Genomic DNA, 15,299 nt, shown 5'->3' with positions numbered 1-15,299 from the left:
TTACTTTTTAAAGGACAACGTTTAATGGCATGAAAAGGGTAAGTACAAAACATTTTGTGGATTTGTAGGTTAATGATGCAAAGACCAGATTCCTTCTTTCTAAAGGGAACTTTGAGAATACAATATCCATTTTTGTAGATTATGTTAAAATTATTTTAGGATTTGTTTGTTTGTTTTTTATTTTATTCTATGGTTGTACAGTCAACCAGGTGTTTAGACTGGCTTTGGCATTTTTACGTGCATGCTCACATTTTCAGTTCTGGCCGAACTGGTTTTTACAACCAGCAGCAGCCCACCACTGAACCAGCCTGTGGTGCACTGCTCTCTCTGTGGGATTAATCGGTAAACCAAGCAAGTGAACAGTGCTCTCAGCTAGAGTGAAAAGCATAATCATAGTAAATCTATTTAGAATTAGTCTAGGCTAGAGATTAGGACTAATGAATGTCAGCTATGCTGACATGAAGACCAAGTGTTTCCTGTATTTAAGTCCCACATGAATGCAATCTATTAGAACAGGGCTTCTAATAGATTGCATTCTATTAGAAGCCCTGTTGATCATGTGAAGTTGTGTACAAACTTTTCTCAAGTACTTAACCTTAATTCATTCTGTTGAAGAATGCTTCCTTACCACGTTGTTTCTATTAAAAAAAGGTAACATCTATCAGACCAAGCTTGTGAGGCTCCTGAATGTTTGACCAATGTGGGACATAGAATTTCAGCCTAGATTCTGCACTGACATGCCAGGTTTTTAAGGCAGAAACAAGGTTTTTTTAACAGAATAAAAATATGGTTATACTTTGTCTCAAAGGTGCTTTTTTCAGGAGGCAACTGGACTTCCTTGTTTTTTCTTTGAAGACATTTCACTTCTCATCCAAGAAGTGAAATGTCATTCTTCAGCTCTGACTGGATGGTGGGGAATGGAAGGATTTATATTCCTTGCAGGCAGCTGGTCATTTGCATCCTTTTTGAGGGTTGTTAAAGCACTTGGAGGTTTATCTGTGTCCTCATGGTCACCTGAGTAGTGCTAATGGTTCCTGTAGTCTGCAATCCCTCTGGAAATCTGTTCATACTCCCACACCATTCGAAGGGTGTTCATTCCGAATTGGGACAACCTTTGGGATAACCATGACCTGGATGACTGAGAATCTCTACAGACTTATGGTTATACTTTAAACTCTTATTTAAGGAGAGGCTGTTTTAAAATCAAAACTGAAAAGTGTTTTGCACTTCCTTGGAGAAGCAGATCCACTCAATTCAAGTATGTTGTATGGTTTTGCCATGAATGAGGTAGCTCGTACATACATTAAATATGCATTACTCTGTTCTCTTTTGGGATAAGCTACATTATGTAGAATGCAGAAAAGGAGTAAGAAATATAAGCCAGACAAACTAAAGACATTAAATTATAAAAAGAAAAGGAAACAGCTAAAATTAGCCTGCCCCAACATTTGTGATATCTCTGCACCAGTGTAAGTTATCAAGCCATGTTTGCTTCCACCAATCCATACACTGGAATTTTTCATCTTTTTCTTGTGCTTTTTTTTCCTTTTATACCATACACTGGAATTTGATATACCCTGTTTCCCTCAAAATAAGACATCCCCTGATAACAAGCCCAATCAGGCTTTTGAGCGCATGGCAATAACGCCAAGTGCTTATTTCAGAGTTCAAAAAAATATAAGACAGGGTCTTATTTTCAGAGAAATACAGTAGTAGCATGCAGCATGATTTATAGCAGTCAGCCCAACAAAGCATTACAGATAGACATTGCTGAGCACCAGCCAAAGAACACATTCTGCAAGGAAAACAGTCACCAAGAATCCCACAGATGATGTTGCTGCCTTCAATATTATCTCTCTTACATGACCAACCATACTTTGGCAAAGAAACACATGATAGAATTGAAGAATAGATGCTGCAGCTGGCTGTTCAGTCGCTCATTCCATTTCTCTGTGAAAGGTAACTGCATCAGCAGAGGACCAGTAAATACATAGACTGAGATTGTTCTACTGAAGATCTCCACAAAGAGGACTTGAATTGGGCCTATCTTTAATTGTTTCACCTCTTCCTGAAATTCAGTGTAACTCAGCTTTTGCAGAGAGCAGAATATTGTATTTATGAAGATACCAACTGCAACAAAACTTTCAGAATGTTTTCAGTCCAGATTTGTGAGGGAAGAAAATGTTGAATGATGCTGATGATGATGTTCAGAGTAAAATTTCTTAGCAGCTCAAAATTTCCTAGCAATTCTCAAAATTTAGAGAATAAGATAAGGACAGAGAACACCCTGGAAATACAGAACATAGAAAGCCAAACACTGTAGCCATAGAGAAGCAACAAAATATTCTGTAAACCACCTTGAGTCACCATGTGCAAATAGGCGATATAAATTCAATAAATAAATAAATAAATAAATAAATAAATAAATAAATAAATACATAAATAAATAAATACATAAATAAATGTTGAGCAATGGAATGAGGCTATACCTTTATTCAAATCACCCAATCCATTCTTTGAGGATAGGTTTTCAGTCAGAATGTACAGCAAGAATGCCTTTATACTGTACATTTATAATTGAATAATCATCAAAAATCAGGAGATAAATTTTTCATGTAACCCTTTCTCACAAGAAATACTTTTTTTCTAAATCTTTTTATAAAGGGTACAAAAGAGTTTATAAGAGGGAGGGGGTTGGAGCAAAATAAACTTCTTCCTGTTGCCAAGGAAACTAAGCTCCACTCCCTTCCAAGATCAACTTGCCAGATTAAAAATTTCTATGTTGCCTCCATATTCTACTACTGCAAATTATGTATAATTATGTTCAACCAGAGCAGAGTCAAGGCAAAAGCCTTGCTGTGCACCATAGGCAAACAATGAAATAACCAGCTCAGCAAAGGGCCCCTTCTCTTCCACGTGTGATAGCCAGTGTCCTCAGCAGGAACCATAGCTGAATTGTTCCATAGAATCATGATTTTAATTATATGACTCCTGACGACTGAAGATCACGCAATGCAAAAATGCGAACAAAACAGCAGAATCTTGGCACTGTAACCCAGATTGAAAGAAAGTCTGGCAGCTTCTCTCTTCTCTTGAAGACTCAGTTATACTTATTTTGTGTGCATATAATATATAAAATTATAGGCATTTATATATAATTAACTTGTAGCTTGCAGGCATGGCTTATCTTACTTTATTTTGGACGGTACCTAAACTGGCCATAAGCAAACACAACTCCCCCCACCACCACATATTTCTTAGAAAAATGACTCGGTTTACTAATGCTAGGAAATAAAGTCTTGGCTAATATATAACCATGTTCATTATCAGGTGCTATAGTACTCTACAAATCTTTCAAAAAGAAATTGTTTTTTGAATGACTAGATCCCTGGGGGTATATGATTTCAGCTTGGCAGCGTGATTAATATTTGCACTAACATTAACAGTTGAAATCGTTTATTATGTTTGCTTGACAATCTTTGTGAATTTTTTAAAGTTCACAGAACGTATCATAGCTACACAATTTGATTTAAAACTGAGAACAGTGATCACTCTGGGTGGACTGTGCTCTCAAAAACAACAGAATGAATGAACTGTGGAGGGATGAACTGTATTTTTCTTTCAGGGATTGCACCTGTTCTCGTCCTCCAGGAATTTCCTAAAAGCCCCAAATCTCAGAGGAGCTGATTGTATTGTTTTCTGCTCCCTGAGTGATAATAGTTTCAGCACAGATTCATAGTGTGATGAGAAAACACTGGATGTCCATGAATGGATAGATTGGGAACAAAAAGGGATTTATATATAGGAGCATCTCTGAAAACTCCACTGTTTCTAACCATAGGCATTTCTCCTTATTCTTTCTCTCTCTCTTCTTATGGTACATATTGATCACAGATCACAGCTCCACCCAGTAAGTCAAATATACCTGTATGGCATGATATGTGATTATGCTCTAAAAAGTCATTACAATCCTACTATTATAGATTGGCATGCGAGGTCTCTTGTGTGAGGATGTTAAAAAAGTCAAGATGGTGGCTGAGAGCACATGAGGGAAGCCCACCCCCTTTTTATATGCATCACCCATGCCACACATGTAAAAAAGGATGGAGTCTCAATTGCACAATTATGATTAGCATCTTGATTTGTTTTTACTCTCTCACCGCCTCCCACCCCGAATAAGCAGTTTAAGTCTTACATCTCTTTTGTACTTCTTCAGCCAGGTTTGCTCATTGCCTGTATTCTCCTTATTTTATTTGTTTCTAACCTGATTTAAGTTTGCACATGTCTGGTATGTAATAAATAAGACATGCTTTCATGTATTTGGAAAGCAACCTAATTGTAAATACCACAGCATTCTTTAGGTCTTTATGCAGCTAATATCTCAAAAATGCACTGAATAAAAATACTGTCAGATACATCAGAGGACTCTTCTAATGTTTCAAAGTACATTTTCTGTACATATTTAAACCAGATCAATGCTATTTTATTACAGGAAATTAATGAGAAATTATCTGCATGTCAAGGAGCCTAGAACAGTTAAAAATCTGGGAGTTTAAATGGTAATGTCCAGCGTACAATGTGTTTGCTTAAATTACAGATCCTTAAGGTATAATGAAGGGACTATCTCACTGCCTTTCTCTCCACCCAGACAGGATCACATTGCAGCAAGCCTTGCTAGGTGGGCTAATAAGGACATGACAGGATCCACAAGGACTTAAGTTATGTGCCAGTTTTCTTCTTCTTTTGATTGGAGACAGCTAGCAGAGCATGTGCATAATTACAGATGCTTATTTTATTATTTTCATTTTAAACTATATTATATATTCCTGTAACAGAATGATACCATAGCTGAAGCGAATAACCTATGGGGAAGGGAGAAGAACTGTAAAATAAATTTTGGAAAACAGTGAAGCTTAGTTCTGAGTGGATGAGTAGGACTGAATTCTTAGATTGCTTTTTAAAATATTCTGGACTGGTTTAATGAGAAGTTATAGGATCTCATTAGAAACAAAGAGCCAAGTGAATCCTTTGGAGATGTGGCAGAGATAGCAAGAGGATATGGAAGAAATATAATAAAAGCCTCAATTCAAAATTATAAAACCACTGCATGTATATTCTTTCAGGGATATTTTCTAATAATTTTTGATTCATCGGCTTTGTTGCAATATTTTCAGGATCAGACTCAATAATGATAATAAGAGTTAGAGGTTTAAATATATTTCTCTTTAATTATAACAGGCATTCTATATTCACTGAATATTCACAGATAGAAGCAAGGAAAATGGTGAAGGTGGCTCCTTATATATACAAGGGGTGGAGCCAAGAATGGGAGTGGTGAATTATGAATACATTAGGAACCAAAGAATAAGTTAACCCCCGATGTCCCATATATACATTATTTACACATTAGGGAATAAGGCATTTACATCTCACAAATCCCCCTCTAAATGCCGGTTCGCTATACAACACCAATTACATTCAGATTCAGGACAATATAAGACATATAATTTTGATGTTAAATATTTGTGCTGTTTAGAAGGTAAAGGCTTCGTCAATATGTCAGCTAATTGTTCAGAGGTATCACAATGCACTGCTTTGATAAATCCATCTTGAGACAATTGTCTCACATGCTTAAATTTTATATCTATATGCCTGGACCTTTGTCCAATGGCATCGGATCTGGATATTTCAATGGCTGCTTTATTATCTTCATGCATAACAAAAGGCAAAGCAGGTTTTTTCCAAACATCTGAAATCAAATCATTAAACCATACAAGGTTATTTGCAGCTTTGGACAAACAAACATATTCCGCTTCTGTGGTCGAAGTGGCTACCAGTTCTTGTTTACCAGTGTACCAGTAAACTGGACAGTCATTTAATAGAAAAATATAACCAGAAGTGCTCTTTCTGCATGATATATCTCCAGCCCAATCCGCATCTGCGTAACATGTAAGTTTTGGTTCTTTATCATTACTAGGTTCTAATACTAAGCAAAAGTCTAATGTACTTTTCAAATATCTTAGAATTCTTTTGACTGCTTCCCAATGATACATTGTTGGTTTGCTAACATATCTTGACAATAAGTTGAGTGGTAATGCAATATCTGGCCTGGTCCAATTAGATATATAAAGAAGTGAACCTATGACTGATCTATAAAATGTATTATCCTTGAATTCAGGGGAAGATTCATCAGTGTTTCTAAGGAAATCAGTTTGCATAGGAGTGTCACAGGGTTTGGCATTGTTTAAATTGCATTTGTTCAGAAGTTCAATGATTTTATCTTTCTGAGTAAGTTTGAATCCCCTTCTAGTTTTGTTAATTTGTACACCAAGGTATTTGTTTACTTTACCTAGAGATTTCAACGAGAAATGTTCGTTTAGCTTATTTACAAAGGTTTCTCTTCTCTCCTTGTGTTTTCCTATATATAAAATATCATCTACATAAATTAATACAAATTCAATATGATCATCATTCTTTTTTACAAAGAAACAGTTATCAGCAGTGGTAGCGTTGAAATCCATGGTCTTAAGTACTTTTACCAAGCAATCGTACCATCTTTTGCCAGATTGCTTTAATCCGTATAGACTCTTGTTCAATAGCCAAATTTCATTCTTATTAGTGTATTGACTGTGTGGTGCTCTTACATATATTTCCTTATCTAGTTTTGCGTGTAAATACGCAGTCTGTATGTCATATTGAAATACATCAAGATTGAGTGCAGATGCCACTACTAGAGCTGTTTTAACACTCTCTGTTCTCACTGTGGGGGAGTATGTGTCAGTGTAGTCCTCCGGATATTTTTGTGCATAACCTTGTGCAACCAATCTAGCTTTGTATAGAGTATTGCCTCCTTCTAGATTCTTAATTTTATAAATCCACCTGGTACCTATAATCGTTTTATCTTTAGGCGCAATCGCAGGTGTAAACACATTTAATCCTTGCAAACTTTCCATCTCTTTTTTCATAGCTAGTTCCCATTTTTCCTTTTCTTCACGAGGGAGTTTTAATACTTCCTCATATGTATTAGGTGTCATTTGTTCACCATCCATATGCATTATGTAATCTCTGTATTTATTTGGTACTTGATTTCTATTGTTTCTAATAGCTCTTTCGGGTTTGCTATGGTTATCATGCAAATATCTTGCTTCCTTTTTTGTTAATGTGTCTGTCTTTATTTTGTACTGACTATTTGTCCAAGTTTTGGTTTTGTTTTTATTTTTGTTGATATTTTGATTTTCTATTGTCCCTTCCTCACAAGATTTTGTATCTTTGCATTTATTTGGAAATATTTCATTAAGATGTAATTTAGACCAATTGGCCTGTTCATGGAACACAGCTGTTCTGGAGACTATAAATTTGTTATTATTATCAATGAATCTGTACCCTTTGGTGCCAGTTTCATATCCCATAAATCTTAATCTTCTGGATACGTTTTCTCCCTTTCTTCTCAACTGCTTAGGTATGTGTACGTCTGCAGTGACTCCAAATATGTGCATGTGTGCTAATTTGGGTTTCCTATTATACATCACCTCATATGGTGTTTTATTCACAATACTGGACCAGGTTCTATTTTGAGTGTAATTTGAATAATGTAAGGCCTCTGACCAAAATTGTTTGCCTAAACCAGCATCCTCTAATGTGCACCTAATCATGGTTTGTAGTGTGGAATTCTTTCTCTCTGCAATCCCGTTTTGGAACGCAGAAAATGGACTAGACGTGAAATGTAGCATTCCTCTATCCTTTAACCATTGGGAGAATTCTTTAGACATGAATTCACATCCCCTATCTGTCATAATTTGTTTTATTCTGATATTATGTTGTGTTTCTATGCGTTTGTAGAATTCCTTAAATTTCTGAAAGGTTTCATCCTTGTGTTTTAATGTGTAAACAAAACCATAGCGACTGTAATCGTCTACTATTGTTAGGAAGTAACGTTTTCTATAAGTGATTGATGGAGTTAATGGACCAACTAGGTCCATATGTACTAAGTCAAAAATTTTGTTAGTTGATCTGTTGGATTTTTTTGGTCTGGGACTAGTTTTTAGTTTAGTGGATTTACATACTGAGCATTCCAAATAATTTTCACAATTTTTTATTTTGACACCTTCTGCGTGTTCAGTCATTTTTTGTACTACAGGAAAACTTGCATGTCCTAACTTCCTATGCAAGATGTGAGCACACTCATCATGAATTGGTTTACCTATTCTTGGTTTCTTCTCATTGTGTGTATTTGCGTGATCATGAGATATTTTACATTCATCATTGTCACTGTTACTAACATTTTCATCATCTGCCTCAATACAATCTTCCATATTTGAATCAATGTTATGTAACCATCTTTCTTTTGTTATTAGATAGGGTAGGCCTCCTTTAATCATCACAGTGCCTACATTTGTTTTGTCCTTCTCTAAAGTTGCTTTCCCCTTTGAGAAAACTATATTGATGTCAGAATCTCTGCTTTGTTTTATGGCACTTAGTATGTTATGAGGTATTTCTGGAATTAACAATACCCCCTCTATTTTTCCTAGGCCAGGCAAGGTCACATTTCCTCTGCCTAATACTTGAACCTTTTCTTGATTAGCTACCTTTATTACAAATTTATCTTCTGTAAATGAAGACAATATATTTTTGTTATTAGTGGTGTGGTTGGTTGCCCCAGAATCAATAAGCCAATTATTGTTCTCATTTTGTTGTGTTTTAGTGCTGTCTTGTTTATTTAGTCCATTCAGTGAACCAGGTTTTCTCTCTTTTGAATTTTCTCTACCCCCTCTACTATCTCTGTAATTTGGTGGGCTTCTATATTTATGTCTATCTGTGGAAGACTGTCTATAATTGTATTTGCTCCTATACTCTGACCTATGTCTCTCCTTTGAGATTTTGGGACAGTCTCTTCTATTGTGTTCCCTGGACCCACAATTATGGCATTTAAAAGCTTCATTGTATTTTTCCTGGAAAGCTACCTTCCTAAAAGATTTGTGTTCTGTGTGATTGCTGGAACGATTTTTTCTTGAATTGTCTTCTGCTATCAATTTGTTAGATAGACTTTCTATGGATAAATATCCTAGATTGATGGTGTCTAAGTGTGACATAAAACTATCCCATGATGAATCAAGTGAATTGATAATAACACTTTTCATTGTTTGATCTGAAATCACTTCCCCCCTCAAATGCAGCTCAGCTCTTATTTTGTTTAGAGATATCAAATGCTCACTTATGGAAACCCCTGGTTTTACTCTGGAAGAAAAGAAATCCTTAGACATTCTTGTAGTGGTAGCTACACTATCGCTGTGAAACAGATTAAACATGCATTGAATTATTTCTGAAACAGTTAGGTTTGGTTTGATGCTATGATACATTGTAGGAGACATGCTAGATATTATTAAGAAAAATGCTCTATGATGTAAACAATCTATTTTTAAAGTCCAAGGTCTTCTTGGAGGACTAGTGATAAAGAATAGCAAATTTTCTTTCATAAAGACAACCTGGAGCTGTTGATACCATTCTTGCAAATTAATGCCATCAACTCTAAGTTTTGGGAAGTCACTGGGTAAGTTTCCCACATTATTTTGTTCATTACTTACAACCTGAGGTAGTCCGTGGTCTCGCAAGTGCAGGAAATTGCAAAACGGCATGGGGATGCTCGCAACGAGTCTGCGCGGTTCTCTGGCCAGTTCAAGTCTTTCCGGACCGCCTACGTAGTTTCGCACATGCGCGTTGCTCATTTCTTCTTTGGCGTCGTCGTGGAAGGTTCTCTCCATTGCAGCTCGCTCGCTCCGCTCCTCTTCAGACGAGTCGGTTTCTGGCTCGGTTTTAGGAGTTTTGATGGCGGCGACTGCTCTTTTCTTTCTTTTGTGTGCGTTGGTACTTGATCCGGTCTGCGGTGTAGGGCGGAATCGACATGGCTCTCTGGGCTCGGGCGTCGTCGCTCTCGAAGTCAGGATGGGAGCGTGCAGGTCTCGAGGTATCGGCTTGTTCTCTAGCTTCTTCGTTGTCGCTTTGGAAATTTTTAATTTTGGCCCAAATGCAGCAAAAAGCGTCTTCATTGCTGACTTTACTTGGGATTTCGTTAAGTCGTCTTCGCTTTCTGATTCTGGTTCTTCTGAAGAGTTTGAATCTTCCTTTTCGCTTTCGTTGTCTGATAACGTTTTTCGCGCCAGAAATTTTGAACTGAGCATTTTGATTGGCTCTGCTTCGCTCACTTTGGAGGCTTGTTGGAACCAAGATGGCTGCCATTCAAAATTTCGCGCGGGATCACATCTTTTCTTTTTCATAACGACTTTCTCTGTAGTCATATCACTCACAGTTTTTTGGTCTTTGGGTTTCTCTTTAGCAATGTTTTTCTCTCTCGCTGCTCCGCTGTTTTTCAGCATTTCTCGGAGATTCGCGATGAGGCTTTCATCATTCTTCTGGCTTTTTAATAGTTTTAATATCTCTGACCTGAGTTCGTTATTTTCTATTTCGATTTCCTCCTGGTCATTATTTTCATTTATTGGTTCTTCTTCTTCAGTGGTGTATTCTTCGGATTCTCTCGAAATCGCGTTTGTGGATTCGTTGATTATTTCTTGTTCAGTTTCTATTTCTTTGCTGTAGGCCCTGGTGTTGGGCCTATCTTTCTTAGACATCTTTAAGTATTTATTGAGTCAATTAACCATCCTCTGCTACCACCTTGTTGCAATATTTTCAGGATCAGACTCAATAATGATAATAAGAGTTAGAGGTTTAAATATATTTCTCTTTAATTATAACAGGCATTCTATATTCACTGAATATTCACAGATAGAAGCAAGGAAAATGGTGAAGGTGGCTCCTTATATATACAAGGGGTGGAGCCAAGAATGGGAGTGGTGAATTATGAATACATTAGGAACCAAAGAATAAGTTAACCCCCGATGTCCCATATATACATTATTTACACATTAGGGAATAAGACATTTACATGTCACAGGCTTGTTCTTAGTCTTATTTTTTCTTACTGTAAATATGTAGGTTATTAAGTTAGCTAAGAGCAGAAAAACCTTGATCAAACCTTTCTTTCAAAGAACCATGAACCCGTTACTTCGTACCTGGCCTAAAGATAGCTTGTTGACTCCATCAATGGCTCCTTTTAATATATTTTTATTAAAGTCTTACAAAACACATGAAAACTAACACGAACTAATAAAGAGCAGAAATAAGCAAGAAGAAAATGCAAAAATAAAAAAAAAGAATAGAAGCTTCCGATTTCCTTTGCAACAAATATGTGTACATTTACAAAATTCTCTCTTACTATATAACACTCTACTTTTTTTCTATCCATTTTTTTTTAATCATCAAAACCACAAGTCATAAGTGCTTTTCAGGTTTTGCCCCAAAATACCTTTATACCCTTCAACAAAAGAAGGATTCCGTAGATGAGAAATTATAACTAAACATAAATGATTAACCTACAGAGAAGTATTAGAATTTTCTCAAGGGGACTTTAAAATGAAATCAAGAGAAGATTTGATAACAGAAAGATATCCTTATCAATAGTCCTTATGTACAATTACCAGAAAGATTTAAAGTGGATAAAAAAATTTATGGTTTTGGGCAAAGCATTTGAATTTGAAACAGAATTATGTACAAATATGAGCATGTTATTGGTAAAATGTATAAAATGTTTGCTGAAATATGAGACAGAAGAAGAACAAATGAAAAAAATGGTATAGCATGATAAAATAGGCTAAACGTTTTGACTATAATACGCAGAGGAACCAATGGGAAAATATATGGTTAAAAGGATTGAAATTTACATTATGTTCTAGTTTAAAGAGAAATTTATCAAGATGTTGTATCATTGGTATTTGTCACCAGATAAATTGTTTACAATGTATAAAGGTACTTTGAATCTTTGCTGGAAATTGAACAATCTGAAGGGATATTTTATCATGTTTGCTGGACATGTAAAAAAGCCAAAACATTTTGGATACAAATACATGCATTTATTCAGAAGATTTTGAAGGTTATAGTACAGTTGAAACCAGAATGGACAAAGAACTTGAAAAAAATCATGGAACTTTATTTTTATATATGACAATTGCAGTGAGACTATTCTATGCTCAAAAGTGGAAAGGCTCAGCACTGCCTACAACAGAGGAATGGTTGATGAAGATGATGGAACTTCCAAAGTGGGCTAAATTAACTTATTTGATTTGAGGGAAAAAACCAGTATCTACATCTATGGTCAACTGGAAACCCCTTGCAGACTTTCTGCATGAAACAGAAAATAAAATCACATATGACTTGTGGTTTTGATGATGACAGTTCATCAATGGCTTCTGAATAGAAGTCATTTTTAGCCCAGTTTCTCTGCCTGGTTTGTTGGATGTTAAGTCCCAACCAGCAATGTTTATGCTCTCCAGTTGGATTAAGAACTATACCCAAAATATAGGTTTAAAGCATCCTTATTTGGATGGGGTGGATGGGTGGTGGTCTTTGATGCAGGTAAGAATGAAAAGGAAGTTGGTGTTTAAAGGTAAATAAAGAGGATTATTTTCCCTTGTCCCTGTTCACCTTCCAAACCTGCTATCTTCCCTTTTTCCCTTTCCCTTCTATTGGAATTGGGGTGAAAAGCAATCATATCAAAAAGGGATAAACTAGAAGGTCTCCAACACAAGTTTGTGTTGTGGCCAAAACCTGTCTCACCTAAAGCAACCTAATCACTTTGAAGACACACTTCAAATTTTATTTGCATGTATACAAGTATATACTGGACCCTCAGCAAAACTTTGATATTTTGCTAAATGGCCGTAAGAAAATGCAGAAACAGAATATTGTATGCCTTTGGCCCACTACAGTGCAAGGCAAAACAAAGAAAAAGGCAGACAGGGTGGAAATTGCAGTGTGACTTTGAAAATATTTTAGATAAACCATTCCATTTGGCCTTGTTATTGTTTGTCCTTTCCTATTAGGTCAGCATGCTCACCATTCTATCTTTTGAGATATGCTTGGTGAATAGAAACATTTTGGTTTACTGGCCACAAGTTTTTAACTGAATCTTCTCCTTGTCCTACTCAGGGTCAATTCAGCTGGCTGTGTTTTTTTTTTTTTTTTATAAGGGCATGTTAAGCAGTTCATATGCATGGGGAGAGGCATCTTAAACATTAACACCACATATTAAATAGTTGTCAGAAATTCACTGCATTGCATTAAGCCATTTCTTTTTTTGCTCCTATATTGCTCTTCTTCCCAAAAGTGCCCATAATGCGCATATGCACTGATTTTGGCTTAACACAATGGGTGAACTTGAGCATTATATTTTGTTAATCTTAGTTTAAGTATACCCTTGGTGTGTTAAACTTTGAGAAGAGGGATAATTTAAAAACTTCCTTTGGCAGACTCCTTTTTTGAAGGATTCCTTCGTAAACAATAATTATAATAGCTGCCACTAAACCTCCTGACATACCCTAGTCTGCTTGTCAGGGGAATTGTTAGCTATGCTACCAAGGACTTATTCTTTCATGCCCCGGTTTTTCTGATAGGAAAACTAGAAAGTAAAGTGTTTTGGATTTTCCTGCCACAGCTCAGAAATTACAGAAATTGTTTACAGATATTAAACAAACTTTTTTTAAATCAGCAAGCAGTAGCTGTAATACAGGTAGTCTTCGATTTACAACCACAATTGAGCCCAAAATTTCTGTTGTTAAGTGAGACATTTGTTAAGTAACTTTTGCCCTATTTTATGACCTTTCTTGCCATGGTTGTTAAGTGAATCACTGCAGTTGGTAAGTTAGTAACCTGGTTGTTAAGTAAATCTGGCTTCCCCATTGACTTTGCTTGTGTGAAGGTCACAAAAGGTGATCACATGACTATTATTGGTCATTATTGGGACAGAATAATGATCATAAATATGAACCAGTTGCCAAGTTTCTGAATTTTGACCACATGATCATGGGGATGCTGCAAAGGTCGTCACTGTGAAAAACCACATTTTTCAGTGCCATTGTAACTTTGAACGGTCACTAAATGAATCGTTGTAAGTCAAGGACTATCTGTACTAGGGCAGTGTTGCATAGTGTAAAGGTTTTAATGAGAAATCCCCTTCTAAGAATGAAGAATGAAGGCTAATCTATAGCTAAAAAGGCAGCAAACATACACAACAGAATTCAGGTAAAAATCAATGCCGTCAGCTTTGTTCAACTAATACATAAGCCTGCTGAATAAACTCTGGGATTTCCACGCACATTCACTACATAGGGTTTGGTTGGAGGGGGAGCATTTGAGTCTCCTGCTTGGTTGTTCATAGACAATCCACTCGTTACTATTGTCCCTCTTGCTTTCCCATTCCTAAGGCAATACAACCCCCTTTTTGCTGCCAAGCAAGCAGAATCCATAATACAACAACTGTAATTTAAGTTCCTTAAGTGAAGGTGCTACTTTGGGTTCTCTTGTTTGCTGACTCCACAGATTGTTCATGACAGGAGAGAATCTGCCAATAATGTCATTATGTTATGCCAATAATGTTCCATAATGCTGGACAGGAGAAGATGCAAGAAGGGAGGTGACTGATAACAACAGTGGCCAAAGGGAGCAGATTAAATTCAGCAAAACGAAAGTTTCCCCATAATATTTACTGAGATTCCCACAAAGCTGTTCTCTTTACCCCAAATTCTTCCAAAGCATTGTTGCACTAACCGATAAGTATTTTCACCATTGAGACCAGCATTGCCAATGGATGGAACATCAAAACCAGCATACGGCATCTGTTCCCTTCCTTTTCCATCTTTCATTGTCACTTGTGGTTTTGATGAAAATTGAGAAGAAACAATTTTTCTTGTTTCTTGAGAGAGGCAGGATGAATGGGATGAATCAAAGTCAATGTCTTCCTCCCTTTGAGATCACAGTCACCAGTCACTGGTTCCCACCAGCTGACATCCAGGTCTTGGACACCAGTTTTCTCTTCTGCTACCAAGCAGAAACATGTTCTTTTTGTAGGGAGAGAGATGGTGGGGGCTTAAAACAACTGAATCTGTGTTTCATCCCAGCATATAAACTATCCCGATTCCTATTGTACTATTGCAATGCTTTCCCAATGCTGTATGTGTTCGGGTTTTTTTAATTTTATGCTTGTCTTCCTCCACTTCATCAGTTTTTGAATTCTATGGTCTCTCTGACAAAAAGCCACATTTTTGCTCATCTTACTTTGTAAACTGCTCTGTGCGCTGGCAGTTGGTTGCATTTATTGCCAAGTGACTTGTTTGCTCCTGACTTAGCATTTGAATAAAACCATTGTCTTTTGATAATTTGAATATTTATATCCATATTTATTGAATATTTGCTCA

This window comes from Pituophis catenifer, unplaced genomic scaffold (assembly GCF_029215685.1).
Source record: "Pituophis catenifer annectens isolate HBS135680 unplaced genomic scaffold, rPitCat1.0.hap2 SCAF_3, whole genome shotgun sequence".
NCBI lineage: Eukaryota > Metazoa > Chordata > Lepidosauria > Squamata > Colubridae > Pituophis > Pituophis catenifer.
The sequence above is the reverse complement of the archived record's forward strand: the minus strand, read 5'-3'. Positions refer to the sequence as shown.